This window comes from Felis catus, chromosome A1 (assembly GCF_018350175.1).
Source record: "Felis catus isolate Fca126 chromosome A1, F.catus_Fca126_mat1.0, whole genome shotgun sequence".
NCBI classification, from domain to species: Eukaryota; Metazoa; Chordata; class Mammalia; order Carnivora; family Felidae; genus Felis; species Felis catus.
In genome coordinates, this window is record NC_058368.1 from 189,672,620 (window position 1) to 189,690,768 (window position 18,149).

The 18,149-nt window shown below is 37.5% G+C and overlaps 1 long non-coding RNA gene across 1 annotated transcript in view; it reads right to left on the reverse strand.

Annotated features, from left to right (window-relative positions):
- Positions 1-18,149, reverse strand: part of LOC123379723 — a 74,539-nt gene that overhangs the window by 33,285 nt on the left and 23,105 nt on the right. The gene's annotated exons all lie outside the window — the stretch shown is intronic.

The following is an 18,149-nucleotide window of genomic DNA, read 5'->3' on the forward strand; positions in this document are numbered from 1 at the left end:
AAATTCCTGAGAATGTCTTTCTCAGAAACAGCTGAAAACACACTTTAAAAAGAGTTGAGTCTCTCTGACAATTTCATGTCAGCCCAATACACCATTTATATGTGACCATTTATACATGACCACTTTTCTGGTGTTACCAGTTTTCTACTTGGCTTTATGGCTTGGATACATTCAAAGAAGTATTTATTGATAATCATCTTTGGCATTTCTTGTCAAAAGAAATTCATTTCCTTTCCATCAATCTAGAGCCTTATGATAAATTTCTTTACCACTCCTATCAAAAAAAGGTGGCCAAATAGCCTTAAGCAAATGGGAGAACACACTCACAGCAATGAAAAGACTAATAAATGAATAATGGAGGTTAGAAATGTACTCTATAAATCACCTATCCACTAGTGGAGTTTTTTTTTTTCCTTTCTTGTCTTTCCCATAGGAGAAAAGATTCAAACCCCAAAACAAAAAACAAGTAGAAAAAAAAGAAACACAGAAGTATTTAACTGCACACTTGTGGTTATACTGGTTTTCCTAGAATTTACTACAATGCCAGAAATTAATTTATAAATAATGGCAAGCATGGGATCTCAAACAACATCACGTGAAGAAAAAGAAAACACCTCAAGAATGTTCTAATTGGCAAGGAAACACTCATCTGTGGCTGGAATAGCCAAAAGAGAAGGGCAAGTTTCACATACCAGCCTTGAAAAGCATTATTGGTTTTCAAATTCTAAAAGAATATAATATTGTCTTTCCAATTTTTTTTCCTATTTCTTGTCTCTGCCCCTAAACTCACTCCCCTGGAGGAATCTCACTGAAATGGGGAGACTCATCTACATTTTAAGAGCCATCATGCTACTTTCTTTGATCTTGTTTTGATCATTCTCCACTTTTTAAAAGAAGAGTCCTGTGTCATTCCTATTTTATGAAGCTTCCTTCACAAATATAACTACTAATGTTTATCATAAAAAAATGCACTACATTAAAATCATATGATTTCAAAGTTCCTTGGTCTACCAATGATAAGCAGATTTTCAAATATAGAACAGTCCCTCTCTGACATTTCGTCTGTGGTATCTACTATACTCATGCACGCACGAGCTTGGAGACAGGCATGGATTAATTCAGTGCTGCTATTCATGCCCCAAGTGGCTACGCCCCTCTCACCAAGTGCACTCATATGGGCACACTCCCATTTCATGAGACTACTCTCCCCCAGGTATCCATGGACATCTTCAACACTAGGCCTATGTAACCCAAGCAAGAGGGAACTTAGCTATGAAAACATGAAAAGACTCAACATTAGGAAGCCAGGAAATGAATAATGAAGCATCAATTTCATTCAGCTATTAAAAAAAACATTCTTCCAAAGGATATTAATGATGTGGGAAAATGCCAACAATAAAACTTTTTCTAAAGAATGAGAAGAAATATACTCAAACATTAATTAATAACATTCTGTCTCTAGATAAGATTATTAGTAGTTTTTTTCCTTAATATTTTTCTGTTTTTCTCATGTTTTCTACAATGAATATCTGTTACTTTTTAATCGTGGGGCAGGGGGTAGGGCAGGGGGGATAAAGGATAAATAGTGAAAAGTACATAAAAGCCTCTGAGAAAAATCTATAAAATGTTGGAATAGAGGTGGTGGGATCAAGTAAATCATTATTACAAAAGTCAGCACCCTAGATTCCCCTCTATTAAATGCTTGTCATTACCACCTCATTATATATACTTATATACTCCACAACATTGGAAATTCCTAGACTGTCAGTGCCACATCTCAACTTCTTCACCTGCTCAAAAATGCACAAGATAGGTGCTCAAGAAATGTAGTGTATACTGATTTATAAGAGCACTGCAATTACAAGATGGATGTGATCAGGCAAGGACCATCAGGGGAAAGGAAGAACTAAGGGTCTGGGTGCTCCGGAGCCTTAAGACTTAAGGTAAATATCTGAAAACAGAGAAACTGACAGAAGAGTCAAAGGTCCAAGAAGTCAGGCAGAGTTTGAGGGATTAGGGTGTTTTAAAAAAGCATCTAGGAAGTCAGTTGAGTCAATGGCACTGACAGTCAAGACAGCAAAGCACCATTGAGTCTGCTTTCAAATTTCTTTTAAGCAGGGTGGTCTTAAGAGCAAGGGTGCCATGTGGTTGAAGGAAAACAATTTGGCCACAGAAATTTAGTCAACTGAGAAATTTAGGCCAACAATAGAAGATTCATTGGAACTACCTAGTCCCACAATAGAATGTCTTTTAAAATATCGTTTATTGGTTTTCAAAATTTCAAAAACAATGCATTCTCATTAAACTAACAAGGATATCAAACTTAAAATGTCCAAAACTGAGCTCCAGGTCTTGCCTCCCAAATTTCATCTTCCTGCAGACCTCCCCATCTCATTAATGCAGTTATATTCTAGTTGCCCAGGCCAAAAAATTGGATTCATTCATGACTATTCTCTTTATCTTTTATTCGAGTTTACTGTTCCTTCTACTATCATGTGTTTGCCCCAGATAGATATCTGGTTCACACCCTCATCTCCTTGAGATCGTTACTCAAAAGCTACTTTGACAAGTGAAACTTCCCTTGATGACCTTATTTACAATTGGAAACCTCCCCAACACTCCATCCCCCTTCCTGGCTTCATTCTTTTTCCATAGTACTTTTCACTATCAACCCTAATATATATTTGACTTGATTCTTCTGTCTACTCTTTCTCTCTTACTCTTTTGTACCTTCTTGAAAGCAAAACTTTCTTGTTTTTCTTCTTTATCACTTTAGCCCCAACATAGAGAATTTAGAAGACATTTAGAAGAGTTTAATAAAAATTTTATTGAATGGATTAACAGAATACAAATAAGCAGAATAATTCCACCCAGGCAAACATTACTCAGACTTTGATGTATAGTTGTTCAAATACTTATCTATACATTATTGTTATCTTATGAATATAAGATTATATCACATATGTTGAACCTGTATGTTTATTTTATCAGACTAAGAATTATTGGATATTTTGGATGTTTCAACTAAATCCTATTATCCCAAATTTTCACTTCAACAAATACCAAAGAATAGGAATAATGGGCTGGAAATGAATTTGAAATATAATAATAAACATATAGGGAAATACTGAAAGTTAAATTTTAGAATGGACAGAAATCTTTAAAGATAAATAAAGGATGCAAAGCAGTCACAATCATGGACCAAAATTATCAAGGAATAGTGTCTGGAGAACATTCATTTTATGTTTTTCTTTGCCAAATAGTTACATTGATCAGCTTATTTTTGACTAAATTGTTTTCAGTAGAATAACCTGGAGCTGGTGTTGGCAAAAGTCGACAGAGACATAAAGAGAGCCAAAAGTTCTCAGTGGCATCCCGATTCTGCCAGAAGTGGGATCAGAGGGCCTAGAATCATGAGAAGATCATCACTAATGTTTTCTTTGAAAGACCTCAGGGCCTCAGACCATGGAAATTACCCTACACTTCAATTTCACCATCTATCACATCAACACAGAAATGCCCTTCATCTCTCCACCACTCAAGGATGGACAAATAAAGATAAGCCAGACATCTCTGAAATTTTAAAGAAAAGTCTTGGCACAGCTCCGTGGGCTTTTCCAGAGCCAAACGCCAATGGGATTGGTTTCTGGAGTCCAGTGACCCTCATTCTTTTTTTACCGCATGGAGATTCTTACGGGGGCACTGAGAGGATCATTGTATTTGCTCCACATCCATCATCCTTGCTGACCACCTTGGTTCCTAACTGCTACGAATCCCTTTGAAAACCATCCGGTTAATGGAAATTTTGAGAGCTTAGGATGACTTCCGATTGTCTGAATAAAGTGGATGACATGACTTTTTTGGTTTTTTTCTTTTCTGAGAAAATGGGAATCAGACCCTCTGTTTTGTATTATCAGCTCAGCTGCTGAATCGAGATGTCACCAGCAGCAGTACTGGGCTTTAACCACATATAAAAGGGGACTGCTGAGAGGGAACACTGGGTTGGCATCTACAAAGGACTCAGTCTTCATGTAAAGGGAGGAGAGAGACCAGTCATCCTTCAGCAGCTCAATTCAGGGCCCATCTTGAAGAGAAATGAAAAGATGAAGAAAATAATATTCTGAACCTACTATGTGACATGCCCTGTGCCGGTGCTTTCACATATGCTATCTTAGTTAATCCTCAAAACCATCACATTAATAATAACTACTTGCGGGGGGAGGAGCCAAGATGGCGGAACAGCATGAAAGCTTTTCGTGTGTCTCGAATCCAGGAAATCTAGCCAGACCAACACTAAACCATCCTACACATCTAGAAAACCGATTGGAAGATTAATACAACAATCTGCACAACCTGAACCACAGAATTCAGCAGGTACACAACACAAAGAGCTGAACGTGGGGAGCAAGAAGCCCTGAAAGTTAGGGAACCCCTTTTGCAGGTGGAGACTGGGGAGGGGGAGAACATACGGGAAAAGCACCCTTCCCCAAAAGCAGCTGGAGAGAAAGTGGAAAATTGGAAACAGCCGTAGGGACTAAACTAAAAAGGGAGAAAGGAGAAAGGAGAGGGTTTAAATTCCATTAAGACTGTAAACAAGGGGAACACAAAGGCTGCAACTCTGCAGCTCGATACCTGGCGGTGCTCTGGTGGGAAAGGTGAATCCCCAGGAACAGAATGGGGTCCAGGAGGTTCTCGGGCCACACAGGGAAAAGCGGTTCCACTGCTGGAAGGACATTTGGTAGAGACTGTTGAAGCCACCTGGTCCCAGCAGACCCCGGAAGGCAGCCACATTCGCTGGTGCTGGGACAAGGTTGTTGAGGGTGAAGCCTGGTGCCAGATGTGTGTTGCAATTTTCCATGGTCCCTGAAATGCTGAGGCTACACTGTCTCACGATTTTTGGGGGGAGCGGGCTGGCACCTGGCCGCGGTCTCAGGGCGCCGGCAACAGCAGGGTCCAGCAAGCGTTCCTGGGTGCAGCTGACATTTGGCTCACTCTGCCATTGCTCAGTGAGACCCTCCCACAGAGGGGCGGAGCAGGTCAAAGCCACAGTCCTTCAGAAGTAAGGGGCCGGAGAAAACAGCCGCATCTGAGACAAAACTTGGGAGAGAGGTACTGCCTGGGGCCTGGTCACAGAGAGTGGAAAAGCGGGGAGTGGACGAGAGCTGAAGATGGAGAACTGGTATGCGATTGCTGAGACGGGAGAACAGACTGGGTGGCTGGGTCACACCATTTTTCACCACTCCTGCGCATGCGCACCGATGAGCACCGCAACAATCCACCCCAGCAGGCTAGCAGCGCCATCTAGGGAAGAGCGGAGCTGTTACACCAAGCCCTGCCCAACTGGGCCAACTTCGCTCTTCAAGAACACAAACCTCACCACCAGTTTAATTTATGGACTATAAAGAGCTACATGGACTGACTTCTAGGGGAAAACAAAGCAACTTCAATCCTACTTCTTCTGTTAGGTTAATCTATTCAATTTTTTTTTCTTTTTCCTTTTTCTCTTTTACAATTCTTTTTCTTGAATACAAAAAGAGAGAAAACTCATTTTTATTTTCAATTTTTATTAAAAATATGTCTTTGGGGCGCCAGGGTGGCTCAGTCGGTTGGGCAGCCGACTTCGGCTCAGGTCATGATCTCGCGGTCCGTGAGTTCGAGCCCCGCGTTGGGCTCTGTGCTGACAGCTCGGAGCCTGGAGCCTGTTTCAGATTCTGTGTCTCCCTCTCTCTGACCCTCCCCCATTCATGCTCTGTCTCTCTCTGTCTCAAAAATAAATAAACGTTACAAAAAAAATTTAAAATAAATAAATAAATAAATAAAAATATGTCTTTAATTTTTATTACTATATTTTTTACTTCTGTGTAATTTTTTTCAAATGCTACTTAACTTCCATCATTTTATTTTAGTCTCCTTCAGTGTACTCAACTTTTCAAATTTTCAAACAAATTTCCTTTTTTTCTTTCTTTCTCTTTTTTCTCTTTTTCATTTCTTTTTCTTGAATGCAGAAAGAGAAAATCTTCATTTTTACTTTCAATTTCTTTTTAAAATATTTTTATTTAATTATTATTATTTTGCTTTTATGTAAAATTTTTCAAATTCTATCTTACTCCCATCATTTTATTTCAGCCTACTACAGTGTATTCACTTTTTCAAATTTTCAAGCGATTTCTTTTTTTTGTCTTTTCTTTTTTCTCTTTTTATCTTTTTCTCTTTTTTGTTTCTTTTCTTTTTCTTAAATACAGAAAATGAAAAAATTCATATTTCTTTTTAATTTTTATTAAAAATATTTTTCTATAATTTTTTCTACTATATTCCCTACTTTTGTGTATTGTAGTCTACTTTAGTGTATTCATTTTTTCAAATTCTCAAACAATTTCCTTTTTTTTGTCTCCCCCCCCTTTTTTTTTTGTTTGTTTCTCTAATCTGTCAAACCACTTTCTACACCCGGACCAAAACACACCTAGGATCTAGCATCATTTATTTGATTTCTGTGTGTGTGTGTGTGTGTGTGTGTGTGTGTGTTTAATTTTTAATTTTAATATTTTTTTAATTTCAAATTTTCTACCTCATTAATTCCTTTTCTCCCTTCAAAATGACAAAACAAAGGAATTCACCCCAAAAGAAAGAGCACAAAAAAACAACAGCCAGGGATTTAACCAACACAGACACAAGCAAGATGTCTGAACCAGAATTTAGAATCACAATAATAAGAACACTAGCTGGAGTCAAAAATAGATTAGATTCCCTTTCTGCAGAGATAAAGGAAGTAAAAAATAGCCAGAATGAAATTGAAAATGCTGTAACTGAGCTGCAATCACGGATAGATGCAGCGGCGGCAAGGATGGACAAGGCAGAACAGAGAATCAGTGATATAAAGGACAAACTTATAGAGAATAACGAAGCAGAGAAAAAGAGGGAGATTAAAGCAAAAGAGCACAATTTAAGAATTAGAGAAATCAATGACTCATGAAAAAGGAACAACATCAGAATCATAGGGGTCCCAGAGGAGGAAGAGAGAGAAATAGGGGTAGAAGGGTTATGTGAGCAAATCATAGCAGAAAACTTTCCTAACCTGGGGAAAGACACAGACATCAAAATCCAGGAAGCACAGAGGACTCCCATTAGATTCAACAAAAACCGACCATCAACAAGGCATAGCACAGTCAAATTCACAAAATACTCAGGCAAGGAGAGAATCATGAAAGCAGTAAGGGAAAAAAAAGTCCCTAACCTACAAGGGAAGACAGATCAGGTTTGCAGCAAAACTATCCACAGAAATTTGGCAGGCCAGAAAGGAGTGGCAGTATATACTCAGTGTGCTGAATCAGAAAAATATGCAGCCAAGAATTCTTTATCCAGCAAGGCTGTCATTCAAAATAGAAGGAGAGATAAAAAGTTTCCCAGACAAACAAAAATTAAAGGAGTTTGTGAACACCAAACCAGCCCTGCAAGAAATTTTAAGGGGGACACTCTAGGGGAGAAAAGATGAAAATATATACATATAAATACATACATACATACATACATACATACATACATACATACATACCAAAAGCAACAAAAGATTAGAAAGGCCCAGAGAACACCACCAGAAACTCCAACTCTACAATCATCATAATGGCAATAAAATCAAATCTTTCAGTTCTTATTCTAAATGTCAATGGACTCAATGTTCCAATCAAAAGACATAGGGTAACAGAATGGATAAGAAAACAAGACCCATCTATATGCTGTTTACAAGAGACCCACTTTAGACCTAAAGACACCTACAGATTGAAAATAAGGGGATGGAGAACCATCTATCTTGCTAATGGTCAACAAAAGAAAGCCAGAGTAGCCATACTTATATCAGACAATATAGACTTTAAAATGAAGACTGTATCAAGAGATGCAGAAGGGAATTATATCATAATCAAGGGTCTATAGACCAAGAACACCTAATAATTGTAAACATTTATGTGCCAAATGTGCAAGCACCCAAATATATAAATCAATTAATGACAAACATAAAGAAACTCATCGATAGTAATACCATAATAGTAGGAGACTTCAACACCCCACTTACAGCAATGGAAAGATCATCTAATCAAAAAATCAACAAGGAAACAATGGCTTAGACTGACACCCTGGACCAGATGGACTTAACAGATATATTCAGAACTTTTCATCCTAAAGCAGCAGAATATACATTCTTCTCCAGTGCACATGGAATGTTCTCCAGAATAGACCGTATACTGGGACACAAATCAGCCTTAAGTAAGTACAAAAAGATCGGGATCATACCGTGCATATTCTCAGACCACAATGCTATGAAACTTGAAATCAATCACAAGAAAAAATTTGGAAAGGTAACAAATACTTGGAGACTGAAGAACATCCTACTGAAGAATGAATGGGCTAACCAAGCAGTTAAAGAGGAAATTAAAAAGTATATGGAAGTCAATGAAAATGATAGCACCACAACCCCAAACCTCTGGGACGCAGCAAAGGTGGTCATAAGAGGACAGTATATAGCAATCCAGGCCTTCCAAAAGAAGGAAGAAAGATCTCAGATACACAACCTAACCTTATGCCTTAAGGAGCTGGAAAAAGAACAGCAAATAAAACCCAAAACCAGCAGAAGACAGGAAATAATAAAGATTAGAGTAGAAATTAATGCTATCGAAACCAAAAAAAACCAGTAGAACAGATCAATGAAACCAGAAGCTGGTTCTTTGAAAGAATTAACAAAATTGATAAACCACTAGCCAGTTTGATCAAGAAGAAAAAGGAAAGGACCCAAATAAGTAAAATCAAGAATGAAAGAGGACAAATCACAACCAACTCAACAGGAATAAAAATAATAATAAGAGAATATTATGAGCAATTATATGCCAATAAAATGGTCAATCTGGAAGAAATGGACAAATTTCTAGAAATATATACACTACCAAAACTGAAACAGGAAGAAATAGAAAATTTGAACAGACCCATAACCAGTAAGGAAATTGAATGAGTAATCAAAAATCTGCCAAAAAACAAGAGTCCAGGACCAGATGGCTTTCCAGGGGAATTCTACCAAACATTTAAGGAAGAGTTAACACCTGTTCTCTTGAAACTGTTCCAAAAAATAGAAATGGAAAGAAAACTTCCAAACTCTTTCTATGAAGCCAGCATTACCCTGATTCCAAAACCAGAGACCCCAATAAAAAGGAGAACTATAGACCAATTTCCCTGATGAACATAGATGCAAAAATCCTCAGCAAGATATTAGCCAACCAGATCCAAAAATACATTAGAAAAAATTATTCACCATGACCAAGTGGGATGCAGGGCTGGTTCAATATCCACAGAACAATTAACATGATTCATCACATCAATAAAAGAAAGGACAAGAACCATATGATCCTCTCAACAGATGCAGAGAAAGCACTTGACAAAATACAGCATCCTTTCTTGATAAAAACCCTCAAGAAAGTAGGGACAGAAGGAGCATACCTCAAGATCATAAAAGCCATACACAAGTGACCCAACGCTAATATCATCCTCAATGGGGAAAAACAGAGTTTTCCCCCTAAGGTCAGGAAGAAGACAGGGATGTCCACTCTTGCCTCTATTATTCAACATAGAATTGGAAGTCTTAGCCTCTGTAATCAGACAACACAAAGAAAAGGCATCCAAATCGGCCAGGAGGAGGTCAAACTTTCACTCTTTGCAGATAACATGATACTCTATATGGAAAACCCAAAAGATTCCACCAAAGAACTGCTAGAACTGATTCATGAATTCAGCAAAGTTGCAGGATATAAAATCAATGCACAGAAAACAATTGCATTCCTATACACCAGCAATGAAGTGACAAAAAGAGAAATCAAGGAATCGATCCCATTTACAGTTGCACCAAAAACCATAAAATACCTAGGAATAAATCTAACCAAAAAGGTGAAAAATCTATACACTGAAAACTATAGAAAGCTTATGAAAGAAATTGAAGAAGACACAAAGAAATGGAAAAAGATTCCATGCTCCTGGATAGGAAGAACAAATATTGTTAAAATGTCGATACTACCCAAAGCAATCTATGTATTCAACGTGATCCCTATCAAAGTAACAGCAGCATTCTTCACAGAGCTAGAACAAACAATCCTAAAATTTGTATGGAACCAGAAAAGACCCCGAATAGCCAGAGCAATCTTGAAAAAGAAAACCAAAGCCAGAGGCATCACAATCCCAGACTTCAAGCTATACTACAAAGCTGTAATCATCAAGACAGTATGGTACTGGCACAAGAACAGACACTCAGATCAATGGAATAGAACAGAGAACCCAGAAATGGACCCACAAACGTATGGTCAACTAATCTTTGACAAAGCAGAAAAGAATATCCAATGGAATAAAGACAGTCTCTTCAGCAAGTGGTGCTGGGAAAACTGGACAGCGACATGCAGAAGAATGAACCTGGACCACTTTCTTACACCATACACAAAAATAAACTCAAAATGGATGAAAGACCGCAATGTAAAACAGGAAGCCATCAAAATCCTTGAGGAGAAAGCAGGCAAAAACCTCTTTGATCTTGCCCGCAGCAATTTCTTACTCAACACATCTCCGGAGGCAAGGGAAACAAAAGCAAAAATGAACTACTGGGACCTCATCAAAATAAAAAGCTTCTGCACAGTGAAGAAAACAATCAGCAAAACTAAAAGGCAACTGACAGAATGGGAGAAGATATTTGCAAATTACATATCAGATAAAGGGTTAGTATCCAAAATCTACAAAGAATTTATCAAACTCAACACCCAAAACAAACAATCCAGTGAAGAAATGGGCAAAAGACATGAATAGACACTTCTCCAAAGAAGACATCCAGATGGCCAACCGACACATGAAAAAATGCTCAACATCATTCATCATCAGGGAAATACAAATCAAAACCACAATGAGATACCACCTTACACCTGTCAGAATGGCTAACATTAACAACTCAGGCAACAACAGATGTTGGCGAGAATGCGGAGAAAGAGGATCTCTTTTGCATTGCTGGTGGGAATGCAAGCTGGTCAGCCACTCTGGAAAACAGTATGGAGGTTTCTCAAAAAACTAAAAAGAGAACTACCCTATGACCCAGCAATTGCACTACTAGGCATTTATCCAAGGGATACAGGTGTGCTGTTTCGAAGGGACACATGCACCCCTATGTTTATAGCAGCACTATCAACAATAGCCAAAGTATGGAAAGAGCCCAAGTGTCCATTGATGGATGAATGGATAGAGAAAATGTGGTATATATATATATATATATATATATATATATATATATATACACAATGGAGTATTACTCAGCAATCAAAAAGAATGAAATCTTGTCATTTGCAACTACGTAGATGGAACTGGAGGTATTATGCTAAGTGAAATTAGTCAGAGAAAGACAAAAATCATATGACTTCACTCATATGAGGACTTTAAGATACAAAACAGATGAACATAAGGGAAGGGAAGCAAAAATAATATAAAAACAGGGAGGGGGACAAAACAAAAGAGACTCATAAATATGGAGAACAAACTGAGGGTTGCTGGAAGGGTTGGGGGAGGGAGGATGGGCTAAATGGGTAAGGGGAATTAAGGAATCTACTGAAATCATTGCTTCACTATATACTAACTAATTTGGATGTAAATTTTAAAAAATAAAAAATAAAGTTAAAAAAATAAAAAACAAAATATGAATAAATGAAGCCTAAAGAATATGGGCTTGCAAAATAAAAAAATAATAATAACAATAATAATAACTACTTGTGATATGGCTTTCATTATACCAATTATACAGATTAAGAATATGTGGCTCAAAGAAATTACATAATTTCTAAGAAGCAATGCCAAATTTTGGAATGTTCTGAAAACTTCTAATTCCTAGTTCATTGCCCCAGTCTAGCCCCTCCACCACCCTGTATTTTTGGTCTTCAAATTTAAATGAAATAGTGATATCTAGAGTTAAGGGAGATGGGAGGAATGAGTGGTGACTGCAAGGAACATTAAACTTCTTTTGGGGGTGATGAAAATGTTCTAAAATTAGTGTGGTAATATTTGCCCAACTCTGTGAATATACTTAAATCCATTGAAATATACACTTTAAATAGGTAAGTTGTAGTGTATGTGAATTATATAAAGTTGTTAACAAAAAATAATATTTAATGGAAGGCTTTCCCTGCTTTACCAATGAAGTCACAAATTTTTAATAATCAATATATCCTGAGGTTCAAAGGCTGTGCTTTATATCTCTTCATAAATTTATATGGCAGGCAATAAATCAGTGGTTCTTGATAGAGATGATAAAACAGATCTGAACTTCTCCACTCCAATTGGTGGGGGAAATGCCCAGTTAAATGCAGCTGAATGGAGGTCAAAACCATAATCCCAAGTAGAAATAAGACAGTAAAATTTTCTCTAGCATAGTCCCTCTCCCATTTCAACAATCTGTCCCTACTTTCCTCACATTTCCTCCTCTTCCATCATCACCATCATAATCTTGTGGCTACATAGTTTCATTCAGGGTCAAAATTAGAAATTAACTAAAGAAGCGATGGTATTCTCCTGATTCTAAGATGTTATCCTTTTAAGATGAATCATCAAGTTAGTAAAAACTTTCCAAGAAATAAAAATGGAATATCACATGAAGTACATACACCGTACACTAACTAAGCATTACAGAAGTGTTCAAATGTGGGAGAAAACACACCTTAGAACAAAGAAATGAAGTAATTCCCACAAAAGTGGTAATCTAGTCAAGGTATGATTTCTCAATATCTGAAGAAAAACAAAATGCTTTTTAGAATCAAAGTGGTGATGCATTTTTAATGATAGAAATATAAACCTGAGGGGGAACCTGGGTGGTTTAGTTCATTGAACATCCAACTCTTGATTTCAGCTCAGGTCACGATCCCAGGGACATGGAATTGAGCCCCAAGTTGGGCTCTGCACTGAGCATGGAACCTAGTTAAGATTCTCTCTCTCTCCCTCTGCCCCACTTCCCTGCTCGCGCTCTCTCTTTATATACATAAAAGCGAAAAAGAAAAGAAAAGAAATATAGAACTGAGACTACAGAAAAAACAGTGGTATTTATTTATTGCTGGATTGAATGGACAGCTTTCCAGAACCTATCAAATGCTCAAAGGCCATGCCCTACTCATTCATTTTGTCTGGGATCAGCCTTCATCCTCATTTTGCAAGGGTAATAGAGGAAGTGGAAAGGGGTGTGGCTTTGGGCATACACACTGAAATCTACATGTTCTCAGAGGCCTGGAGAGGTATGCATACTTGCTGCGATTTCGTGGCCAGTGCCAGTGCACTGCAGAACTTTCAACAAAGAATTAGTAATTGGACCACCCAAGCTCTGAAGAACTGTAGGGCCTGGTTTCTCATTGTCCACAAAAATAAATAAATAAAAATTTAACATATTAAAATTTTTCAAAATTAAAAAAGACTACTTAAGAGAGAGCAGAAGGAACCAAATCCTGCCCATAAATGAATGCTTTGGCTCTGTAGTATTGGTCAGCCCCTTGCAAGGACGACTTGAGTTGGATCTCTGCCATTGGCTTAATCATGGGAAAGATTTTCCCAGCCTAGCACCCCTTGATTCCTTTCTGCCTGAAGAAATAAGACTTGGGACCTCCCCTACCACCTTAGTGAAAGGGATTAGGCAGGGCAGAGTATAAATCTCTGTTGTGCTGCTCTTGCCAATTACTTGGATTTCTTGAATTCTGTACTACCTATACTCCCTGCCTATTCCATCCCCTACTGAATTTGAGCCTGCTAAAACCTCAGGTATTTGCTTGGTGGGAAACCCAGGAAAACTCCCAAACCATCCATATATCCATATGATGAAGTTTCTTCATGACTTCAAAGGCAATGCAACATTCCATCTACCTAGTGATAATATAAGGCAAGATTTTCAATAGTGAGTTTCATAATGGCAGAAATTACCAGACCTGCTGGAATAGGGGTTGCATATATACTTTGCATAGAGATTTTCTAAGGGAAAAAAATTAATCACATTATTATATATGAATTAAAAGTAACTCTAAATTGTAGTTGCAAAAGATAAAATTATTTTGTTTATAAATACAGCATATTATATACTGGAACTCAGTAGGAAGTTATATATTCTGGATTTCCAGAAATATGCTATTTGCTTTGAGAAAATCATAATTCAAATGGCTAGAAAATTGGTATCAGTAAATACAGGCACACAGCAGGGCTATGATAAAGAAGTTCTCATATTCATATGATTAAGACTAGTAGTTGGCCAAACAATTTTTTTAGGTCAATTGGTAATAAATAATTACATATAATAGCACTTACTATTTGTTTTTTAAAGTTTTTATAGTTTGTTTTATAGCTTTAAAAAACTTTTTTTTTAATGTCTATTTATTTTGAGAGAGAGAGAGACAGAGCACGAGCAGGGGAGGGGCAGAAAGAGAGGGAGACACAGAATCTGAAGCAGGCTCCAGGCTCTAAGCATCAGCACAGAGCCTGATGCGGGGCGGCAACCCACTAGCAAGATCATGACCTGAGCTGAAGTCAGACGCTCAACCGACTGAACCACCCAGGCACCCTGATTTTGTTTTAACTTTGGATATATAAATGTGCATTGTTCCCTGATTCACATATTCTTGCTCATTGAGAATAGGTATGGTGATTGAAATTGGTCATTTTATTTTTTGCATACACTAAATTCATAACGCAATGTCTACCATTTCCAGCTTAGGTTTCCTTAAAGAGTGATGAAATCTTAAAGACACTTATAAAGAAATCAAATGGGGGCACCTGGGTGGCTCAGCCAGTTAAGCTCAGATCATTATCTCGCAGTTTGTGAGTTCAAGCCCCATGTCGGGCTGTGACGACAGCTCAGAGCCTGGAGCTTGCTTCGGATTCTGTGTCTACTTCTCTCTCTGCCCCTCCCTCACTCATGCTCTCTCTCTCTCTCTCTCTCTCTCTCTCTCTCTCTCTCTCTCTCTCTCTCTCCCCCCCTCTCTCAAAAATAAAGAAACATTAAAAAAAATTTTTTTAAGAAATCAAATGGATACAGAATCATCCATGGTTTTTACAACATTGTTATACCAATCTTTTGCAATTATTTTTCACACTCCTAATTCCACAGTTATATACATATTTTTAATGACCAAATTAATAAGCCTTTAAGTATTCAACCTTACCCTTACATGTACACTAACTTTATTTTTATGCACATATCTTATTGGATTTCTCACTAGTACACATGGATAATTTGTCTGCCTTCCAGGAAACAGTGCATTATAGTAGGAAAAGAAAGGGCACTTATGTGTCAACTATATCTCAATAAAAATGGAAAAGACAAACAGACAGGCAGGCAAGCACACCAACAGTACTTTGTAGTCCTTCCTTATAATAGGAAGGAAATATAATTAAACTGATACATGTGGTTTCCAAAGAAACTAACAGGAAACATGTATAGACTTATGTGTTAAAATAGACATGACAGCATGAAGTAAAAGAAAACATAATAAATTTAGCAGGTAGAACAAAACAAAAGAGCAGAATGCCCAGAAACAGAAGACCTAGTTCAAGAGTCTACTCAACCTCTTTCTAGCAGTATGACCTTGAACAGCTCACTGCAGCTTTCTGGAACTTGGGTTCTTCCTCAATAAAATGAAAGGGTGGTCCAAAATCTAGAATTTTCAAACTATAAATCTAAGAGTTTTGTGTACCCATTCCCAGACTGATAGGTACTCTGTCCTAACAGAGGAAGGTGAGGCAAAATGCACCCACATTCACACACAGTCTTTCATACCCATACCCACATGTACACACCCTCCATACATAGTGGCTCAAGGCTATCTGACTTACATATCAGGCTTCTGGGTAATATCTTACTTGTTTCTGGCCTAAAAATAATTAGAAACCACTGGAATAGATGACATCAGAGTGCACGCCAGCTCTAACTTTCTCTGATCCTTCTTTCCATACTGCCATTTGTGCAAAAGGCACTCAAACAGATGTGAGTTACTGATGGTGTCTGTTGTGAGTATTGTAAAACTGAACACTTGACTCTCAAGAGGTGCTGGAATTAAGCTTCTCTCTACACACAAGATCCCTCACAACTCTGCACATGTTTAAGATTTAAAATGTGCAGCCTAATTAGCAGAGAAAGAAAAAAAGTTTAAAACCTAGCTGCTTAACTTTGGCATGGGCTTCAAATTATATTCCCATTTGCAAATTACCATTGGATTTTTTCACATATATTTGACATTTTATTTCCCTGTTAAGGCTAAATTCAAGGGGCGATAAAGGGAGGAGGAAGAAAAGAAAAAGAAAGAACCAAACAAGCAGCCATGTAGGAGGCTAGAAGAGACCAGCTTGATAAAGATCACCGGAAGATTGCTGCCTCTAGAAAGTTCAAGAGCCCTGTAATAAAATAACCCTGTATAATTCTAAAGAGGTCTGAAATGTTTAACTAGTTTTTAAATGTGAACAAATACACATACACCCAGCAGTCTAATATGCTTTAGCTTCATGTCCTGAACACTATAAAATTGTCCTATTATTGGCATTCACAACACTTTAACAGCTTGGATAGATTATGTTTCTTAGGAAAGAAGGTAGCTACAAGGTAAGGTTCAAATTCCTAAAGTTCAGATAGTTTTAGGACATTAAAAAAAATAACTTCTCATAGGAAGAATTAATTTCTCTCAAGCAAAAAACAAGGAATGGGAATTTTTTCAATTAATGTCATGTTTTAGACAGAGCCAGTGGAAATTATCAGTCTCATAGGTGACTTTTGCAGAAAGGCTTAAACCAGCATTTTCCCAAGAGGCTATATCCAGGTCTGTTAGAAGTATATAAGCATGAAAATATGGAGGAGATTTGCATATTCATTGCACAAAGTTTACATGAACTGACAAAAGTTCAAACAATATATTCTCAGGCACTTTTCAAGTTCACATTTTTATTGCTGCTATGTCTAAGTCAGTTGGAAAGTTCACTCATCTGTATTCCTTCTCACTCAGCTAATATTACTGTCTTGGGTCTCATGAGGGGAGGTACATTACTTATTTCATAAAATTGGAGGTAAGATTATGAGATTTGAGCATTGAAAGGGTTTTGTTCCCCACCTCTCTGACATACAGAATTAGGGAAATAAGGTAAGGTCATCTGAAATTTTCCTGTGGCCTTCAAAGTTGAACTTTTGGAAAATTTGATGAAACAGTTTGGAAAACATTGAGCAAAAGGGGGAAAACACAGAAATCCACCTAAGAGTGAGCACGTAATATGGCCTTTGGAGTCAAATAATAGTGGGTCTTTGTCCCAGCTCTACTTTTCACTAACTGCGATTTGGCAAGTTATTAAACCTTTCAGAGGCTTTATTTTCTCATCTATAAAATGGGAATTAGACTGTTTCATAGAGTTTTGCAAATTTGCAAAGATGCCTGTAAAGTATTTGCCATAATGCCTGGACTTAGTTCATTATTGTCTTTAGAACCATTAACTCTGTCCTTTGTTGCATAACTTTGATGTTTAAAAGCATCAAAAGGTCCCTACAGATAGAGAATTTCTCTTGAGTAAACTTCTGTAACTAAACCTTTTATATTCTACATTAGCACAAGAACTAAGATTATTCATGGAATAGGATTCATATATCCTAAAAAAATTTTTTTTTAGTAAACTAAGATTATAGGTCATTAATCCAGTTGCCACATAACCAGCTCCACCCCTCATAATTCTTTAACAGTGAACTAAGGTCACCTTGCCCTTGTGTACCACTTCAAAGACCCCTAATACTTTTCATGGTCATTACCCTTGTTTGTATCCACTTTTTAAAAACAGCCATGTCTGAACCATTTCAGGAACAAGGGTACAATTAGGCATTGATTGTTTTCCCCCTTTCAGTTCTTCCATGTTAAAAAGAGGGGATAAAGAAACAAAACTCAGCAACTCCTAGAAAAGAGGATGTTAGACCCAGCCCTTGGCTGAATTTAATTTGAGGCATTTCAGTATGGTTATTTCTCAGAGTCATTGAGGGCTAATGGTGCAATCCGATTTTGCCCAGATGAATTTCCCATGACAAACGATATTGGCTCATCATTTGTGGTCGTGACTGAGTGCCAGTATTTTTCTTCCCCCAAAGCTCGGGTAGGACA